Genomic DNA, 8,409 nt, shown 5'->3' on the forward strand with positions numbered 1-8,409 from the left:
TCCGACGAGGCGGATTTGAACCACCGACCTATGGATAACTATAAGCCTACTACAGTCCACCGCTCTACCAACTGAGCTATCGTCGGACCGTCAGACACAAACAATACCATTTGATATTTCTAATTAACCCCGTATGTTTAAACTCTTATTTCATCTGTCATTATTTTTTATGATTTTAAAGCTTTTTCCTATGGATTTGTCTGATATATAATGAGCACCCAATCCATTTGTTTTTGGGTTTTCATATTCTTTTCTATTAGATTAGGAGCTCACCCAGTTTTTTGTATATTCATCCGATGAATCAGGTGATAATATTAACTCATTAATTAAATATATTCAAATTTATTTCTTTTGGCTTATTTAAGTCCTTCCTATAAATCAGATTTTAGGTTATGCATCATATTTCTTCTTTCCCAGTCTATAACACTTACAAACTCGAATGTTCACTGTATAGATTAAACCATTTCATCAATTCACAACTCCATCTAGCCAATTTTGTCCCACTCTATTAGATTTATGTATAGTACTCTTTACCATCTTATAAGTCTTCAATTACACTTTTACTTCTTATAATTATCTTGTAATGTACACTTTACAATACGTTTTTGTGAAAGAAATAGAAAAAAACACTGCATGGCACCATCCATAAACAACAAAGTAGTTTATCGTTCTCGGAAGAAGCTTAAATGTTAACCTAATGTAAATGACAAAAAATTGGAATTAAAAAAGACGTGTTTTTTCTCCTGAATAAAGTAAACAATCTTTCTTGTTGTGCTTTGAAGCAGTTATTTGAAGTGCAAGCTTAGAATTGAGTTTTATTATGCTTTTTACCTTGTTATTGTTTTTATACTGTATTATGGTATAATTAAATTTTTTGGATTCTTTTGGCTTTTACATGTTTTAAACGTTCTTCTGGTACGCAAAATAAACACAACGATTAACACTGCGCATGCAAGTAGTGACTGCGCATGTTGTTTGATTTTTATCTCTTATGATCGGGGCTATTTTATGCAAGTTTAGGGCTATAACAAAATTAGAAATACACGATAGATTGGCAAGTTTTATTTAAATTAGCAAACTAAATATTAACGAAACATTACAATTCATTCTGGGAAACGAAAATAAAACCTATGTTTATCACAGAATGTTAAAGATCAAAGCATAAAAAAAAATTAAAACTTATTGGATTCTTGTAATACATTTTTAGAAGATCTAAAAGGCTGTTATGTGTATTCAACACAAAGTTCTCTAATAACCAGCTGGGTAGGACAGACTAAAAGTATTATAATGGGCTATAAAATAACGCAATTTAAAAAAAAAACGGTTCATTGGTTTTATCTCAGGGATGGCCAGTAAGCATTATGAAGCATTATCCTATTGGAAGAAATATTCCACGTAAGAAAAAATAAATATATCATGTGGCCCTTATGAGTTCGACGAGAAGGGTAGATCCATGTCACCAATACGGCCGTTCTATTGCTTAACTAAACAAATGTGCTATCTACCTTGAATCACATAGTGTCAGACAGATGCTAACGAATGTCCATTCCTCTTGAAGGATCATAAAATCGCTCTTGCACAACGCTTACATACAGATATTATTAATAATAATTGTGCATGCAAAATGATACTGGTGATGGATATCATACACAGCCAGTGAAATGGTAAATTTTCGTATAATAACCATTCAAATTATATTCCCACAGTTCTTCTGACTTAATTGCTACTTAGATCTAAACACCTACTAAAAATAATTTCAGAGTTAATGAATGACGTCAACAGATTCTAAAACACAATTTAAACAGTCATTAGATGAAAAATCAAATGCAAATTAACACGCAATAGAATTAATGCAATTCTTTTTTCTGTTTTCAGAATACTTAACTGGAAGGATATTAGCCTCAGAGAAATAATCAACGAAAATGACTTTTATGTATAAAAGATATATCTATACACACTAAAGAATGAAATAGTATTAATACAAGAAATTCTATCCTCTATAAAACGTATGTATTTATTTCTGTGCTTATAAATAAAACAAAAACATTGCCTATCGAATAGTAAACATATCTTGACGTTTAGGGTCTATTAATTTATTACGATAAATCAATATATTTCTGTAATTTTACGTTGGTGTTATTCATTTAAACACAAACTTGAACAAATTTACCGTTGGTGCCTAAGTCTGTATGTGTATAGTTTTATTTTTACATGTGATATATATTGTTGACTGTGTATTGCTCAAGTCCCTCCTTTTCTCGAATTGTTTAGAACGTTCGTTAGTGTGCGTAGAAATCGACAATGTACTAGGTGTGTATGAAATACCAGTGAATGAAAGTATTGTCGCGAACTTTGATGAAGGTTCTTAAGTGAATTTGTTCCGACATTAGGTTTACTACGAGGAATTAAATATCTCTCTCGGTAAGAAGTAGGTTTTAACGGTACAAGGCCAACCGAACTAGCTATTTTAAGCGTGATGCAACAATATGAACTCAGAATTAATTTGCTCATCGTGGACTTGAATCAACTATAATATATTTAGTTCTAGACTGGATATAACATTCATTGTTGTCTGTAAGTTTGTAAAACTTGTATATGAACTAAAACTATTACTAATAAACGTTATTGTAAATTGTATTATCTTCATATTTCTATAGTAAAAAATATGTGTCAAAACGAAAATTGTGTGAATGAATCTCGTTGAGAAATATCACAAATTTAATACATATTAATAGATTTGATAAACTACTATTAAAATTTCCGATTATGTGAAGTAGTATTACGCAACGTACATAACATAATAAATCCGAAACTGAAATACGTAACAGTACACGCATACTGTGCAAAACAGTTAAAGAATAATCGTAACTTGTGAGTCTTAGCTATCGCAAAGCCAAACCAGTTATAAAATAATGTTAATCATCCTTGCTCTCCTTTGTTTATTCTTATGCATATTAAGTTCCTACTAATTACTCATGTGATAAAAGTCGAACAATTTATTATCCAGCTATATGGTCTTCCCTACCATCTTAATTCTTAGTGTAATGAAAACGAGTGATAATTTAAAAATAGGATATATTTTAAAAGTAGATTTAGAATATCCAAAAAATATACATAACTATCGTTCAGTTATAACCCTAGCACCAGAAAACTGAATAGCTACTAAATTTATAAAACGACAATTTTATTTGATAAGAATAATTACGTTCTTCACTATAAAAATCTTAAACGAGTTTTATCAATGAGAGTAAAGCAAAAAAATGTTAGGGTTCAAACAGTCTGATTGACTAAGAAATATATTAATCTAAATGCATAAATTATAACCAAATGTAATTATGATTTTCAAAAAAATAAATAAAATGTTAAATAATTATCTGTTTGGAAATACTGTGGAAAATATCAAAAGACGAGTTGATACAAAAACGTGTTTCGATCCAAACAAAGTTTAATAATTAATAACTACACCAAACTTCAGGGACAGAATAATATTTACAGAAGGTTAAATAAACAAATTTATGTTGGTATGAGCATCATAGCTCTTTCGAAATCACTTAAAATTGATATATCATGTTACCTATTCTTATATTTAAGAAATCGAAAGAGATGATCTCTCTTTTTTATTGTATACGAAGGCTATAATTTAGAAGTGTTAGACTAGAGAAAAGGTGCCTAGTCATCAACAACCACCGCCAGCTTTTGGGCTACTCTTTTACCAACGAATAGTGGGATTGGGCGTCACGTGATAACGCCGCCTCGGTTGAAAGTGCGAGCATGTTTAGTGCCACGGGATTCAAACCCGCGACACTCGGATTTCAAATCGAACGCCTTAAAACGCTTCGCTATGCCGGGCAAAACAACATCCGACGAGGCGGATTTGAACCACCGACCTATGGATAACTATAAGCCTACTACAGTCCACCGCTCTACCAACTGAGCTATCGTCGGACCGTCAGACACAAACAATACCATTTGATATTTCTAATTAACCCCGTATGTTTAAACTCTTATTTCATCTGTCATTATTTTTTATGATTTTAAAGCTTTTTCCTATGGATTTGTCTGATATATAATGAGCACCCAATCCATTTGTTTTTGGTTTTCATATTCTTTTCTATTAGATTAGAGTTCACCCAGTTTTTTGTATATTCATCCGATGAATCAGGTGCTAATATTAACTCATTAATTAAATATATTCAAATTTATTGCTTTTGGCTTATTTAAGTCCTTCTTATAAAATCAGTTTTAGGTTATGCATCATATTTCTCCTTTCCCAGTCTATAACACTTACAAACTCGAATGTTCACTGTACAGATTAAACCATTTCATCAATTCACAACTCCATCTAGCCAATTTTGTCCCAATCTATTAGATTTATGTATAGTACTCTTTATCATCTTATAAGTCTTCAATTACACTTTTACTTCTTATAATTATCTTGTAATGTACACTTTACAATACGTTTTTGTGAAAGAATTAAAAAAAAACACTGCATGGCACCATCCATAAACAACAAAGTAGTTTATCGTTCTCGGAAGAAGCTTAAATGTTAACCTAATGTAAATGACAAAAAATTGGAATTAAAAAAGACGTGTTTTTTCTCCTGAATAAAGTAAACAATCTTTCTTGTTGTGCTTTGAAGCAGTTATTTGAAGTGCAAGCTTAGAATTGAGTTTTATTATGCTTTTTACCTTGTTATTGTTTTTATACTGTATTATGGTATAATTAAATTTTTTGGATTCTTTTGGCTTTTTACATGTTTTAAACGTTCTTCTGGTACGCAAAATAAACACAACGATTAACACTGCGCATGCAAGTAGTGACTGCGCATGTTCTTTGATTTTTATCTCTTATGATCGGGGCTATTTTATGCAAGTTTAGGGCTATAACAAAATTAGAAATACACGATAGATTGGCAAGTTTTATTTAAATTAGCAAACTAAATATTAACGAAACATTACAATTCATTCTGGGAAACGAAAATAAAACCTATGTTTATCACAGAATGTTAAAGATCAAAGCATAAAAAAAAATTAAAACTTATTGGATTCTTGTAATACATTTTTAGAAGATCTAAAAGGCTGTTCTGTGTATTCAACAAAAAGTTCTCTAATAACCAGCTGGGTAGGACAGACTAAAAGTATTATAATGGGCTATAAAATAACGCAATTTAAAAAAAAAAACGGTTCATTGGTTTTATCTCAGGGATGGCCAGTAAGCATTATGAAGCATTATCCTATTGGAAGAAATATTCCACGTAAGAAAAAATAAATATATCATGTGGCCCTTATGAGTTCGACGAGAAGGGTAGATCAATGTCACCAATACGGCCGTTCTATTGCTTAACTAAACAAATGTGCTATCTACCTTGAATCACATAGTGTCAGACAGATGCTAACGAATGTCCTTTCCTCTTGAAGGATCATAAAATCGCTCTTGCACAACGCTTACATACAGATATTATTAATAATAATTGTGCATGCAAAATGATACTGGTGATGGATATCATACACAGCCAGTGAAATGGTAAATTTTCGTATAATAACCATTCAAATTATATTCCCACAGTTCTTCTGACTTAATTGCTACTTAGATCTAAACACCTACTAAAAATAATTTCAGATTTAATAAATCACGTCAACAGATTCTAAAAGAGAATTTAAACAATCATTAGTTGAAAAATCAAATGCAAATTAACACGCAATAGAATTAATGCAATTCTTTTTTTCTGTTTTCAGAATACTTAACTGGAAGGATATTAGCCTCAGAGAAATAATCAACGAAAATGACTTTTATGTATAAAAGATATATCTATACACACTAAAGAATGAAATAGTATTAATACCAGAAATTCTATCCTCTATAAAACGTATGTATTTATTTCTGTGCTTATAAATAAAACAAAAACATTGCCTATCGAATAGTAAACATATCTTGACGTTTAGGGTCTATTAATTTATTACGATAAATCAATATATTTCTGTAATTTTACGTTGGTGTTATTCATTTAAACACAAACTTGAACAAATTTACCGTTGGTGCCTAAGTCTGTATGTGTATAGTTTTATTTTTTACATGTGATATATATTGTTGACTGTGTATTGCTCAAGTCCCTCCTTTTCTCGAATTGTTTAGAACGTTCGTTAGTGTGCGTAGAAATCGACAATGTACTAGGTGTGTATGAAATACCAGTGAATGAAAGTATTGTCGCGAACTTTGATGAAGGTTCTTAAGTGAATTTGTTCCGACATTAGGTTTACTACGAGGAATTAAATATCTCTCTCGGTAAGAAGTAGGTTTTAACGGTACAAGGCCAACCGAACTAGCTATTTTAAGCGTGATGCAACAATATGAACTCAGAATTAATTTGCTCATCGTGGACTTGAATCAACTATAATATATTTAGTTCTAGACTGGATATAACATTCATTGTTGTCTGTAAGTTTGTAAAACTTGTATATGAACTAAAACTATTACTAATAAACGTTATTGTAAATTGTATTATCTTCATATTTCTATAGTAAAAAATATGTGTCAAAACGAAAATTGTGTGAATGAATCTCGTTGAGAAATATCACAAATTTAATACATATTAATAGATTTGATAAACTACTATTAAAATTTCCGATTATGTGAAGTAGTATTACGCAACGTACATAACATAATAAATCCGAAACTGAAATACGTAACAGTACACGCATACTGTGCAAAACAGTTAAAGAATAATCGTAACTTGTGAGTCTTAGCTATCGCAAAGCCAAACCAGTTATAAAATAATGTTAATCATCCTTGCTCTCCTTTGTTTATTCTTATGCATATTAAGTTCCTACTAATTACTCATGTGATAAAAGTCGAACAATTTATTATCCAGCTATATGGTCTTCTCTACAATCTTAATTCTTAGTGTAATGAAAACGAGTGATAATTTAAAAATAGGATATATTTTAAAAGTAGATTTAGAATATCCAAAAAATATACATAACTATCGTTCAGTTATAACCCTAGCACCAGAAAACTGAATAGCTACTAAATTTATAAAACGACAATTTTATTTGATAAGAATAATTACGTTCTTCACTATAAAAATCTTAAACGAGTTTTATCAATGAGAGTAAAGCAAAAAAATGTTAGGGTTCAAACAGTCTGATTGACTAAGAAATATATTAATCTAAATGCATAAATTATAACCAAATGTAATTATGATTTTCAAAAAAATAAATAAAATGTTAAATAATTATCTGTTTGGAAATACTGTGGAAAATACCAAAACACGAGTTGATACAAAACCGTGTTCCGATCCAAACAAAGTTTAATAATTAATAACTACACCAAACTTCAGGGACAGAATAATATTTACAGAAGGTTAAATAAACAAATTTATGTTGGTATAAGCATCATAACTCTTTCGAAATCACTTAAAATTGATATATCATGTTACCTATTCTTATATTTAAGAAATCGAAATAGATGATCTCTCTCTCTTTTTATTGTATACGAAGGCTATAATTTAGAAGTGTTAGACTAGAGAAAAGGTGCCTAGTCATCAACAACCACCGCCAGCTTTTGGGCTACTCTTTTACCAACGAATAGTGGGATTGGGCGTCACGTGATAACGCCGCCTCGGTTGAAAGTGCGAGCATGTTTAGTGCCACGGGAATTCAAACCCGCGACACTCGGATTTCAAATCGAACGCCTTAAAAACGCTTCGCTATGCCGGGCAAAACAACATCCGACGAGGCGGATTTGAACCACCGACCTATGGATAACTATAAGCCTACTACAGTCCACCGCTCTACCAACTGAGCTATCGTCGGACCGTCAGACACAAACAATACCATTTGATATTTCTAATTAACCCCGTATGTATAAACTCTTATTTCATCTGTCATTATTTTTTTATGATTTTAAAGCTTTTTCCTATGGATTTGTCTGACATATAATGAGCACCCATTCCATTTGTTTTTGGGTTTTCATATTCTTTTCTATTAGATTAGGAGCTCACCCAGTTTTTTGTATATTCATCCGATGAATCAGGTGCTAATATTAACTCATTAATTAAATATATTCAAATTTATTTCTTTTGGCTTATTTAAGTCCTTCCTATAAAATCAGATTTTAGGTTATGCATCATATTTCTCCTTTCCCAGTCTATAACACTTACAAACTCGAATGTTCACTGTAGAGATTAAACCATTTCATCAATTCACAACTCCATCTAGCCAATTTTGTCCCACTCTATTAGATTTATGTATAGTACTCTTTACCATCTTAAAAGTCTTCAATTACACTTTTACTTCTTATATTTATCTTGTAATGTACACTTTACAATACGTTTTTGTGAGACAAATAGAACAAAAAACACTGCATGACACAATCCATAAACAACAAAGTAATTTATCGTTCTCGGAAGAA

The 8,409-nt window shown here is 30.8% G+C and overlaps 3 non-coding genes across 3 annotated transcripts; all 3 read right to left on the reverse strand.

Annotated features, from left to right (window-relative positions):
* Positions 1-86, reverse strand: TRNAY-GUA (transfer RNA tyrosine (anticodon GUA)). The gene is given in 2 exon segments: positions 1-36; positions 50-86. It is a non-coding gene; the product is annotated as a tRNA-Tyr (tRNA).
* Positions 87-3,859: 3,773 nt separating this feature from the next.
* TRNAY-GUA (transfer RNA tyrosine (anticodon GUA)) lies at positions 3,860-3,945 on the reverse strand. Its single transcript is given in 2 exon segments — positions 3,860-3,895; positions 3,909-3,945. It is a non-coding gene; the product is annotated as a tRNA-Tyr (tRNA).
* A 3,780-nt stretch (positions 3,946-7,725) lies between these two features.
* Positions 7,726-7,811, reverse strand: TRNAY-GUA (transfer RNA tyrosine (anticodon GUA)). Its single transcript is given in 2 exon segments — positions 7,726-7,761; positions 7,775-7,811. It is a non-coding gene; the product is annotated as a tRNA-Tyr (tRNA).
* Positions 7,812-8,409: the final 598 nt, after the last annotated feature.

Source organism: Tachypleus tridentatus, chromosome 13, assembly GCF_004210375.1.
Source record: "Tachypleus tridentatus isolate NWPU-2018 chromosome 13, ASM421037v1, whole genome shotgun sequence".
Classification (NCBI taxonomy): Eukaryota; Metazoa; Arthropoda; class Merostomata; order Xiphosura; family Limulidae; genus Tachypleus; species Tachypleus tridentatus.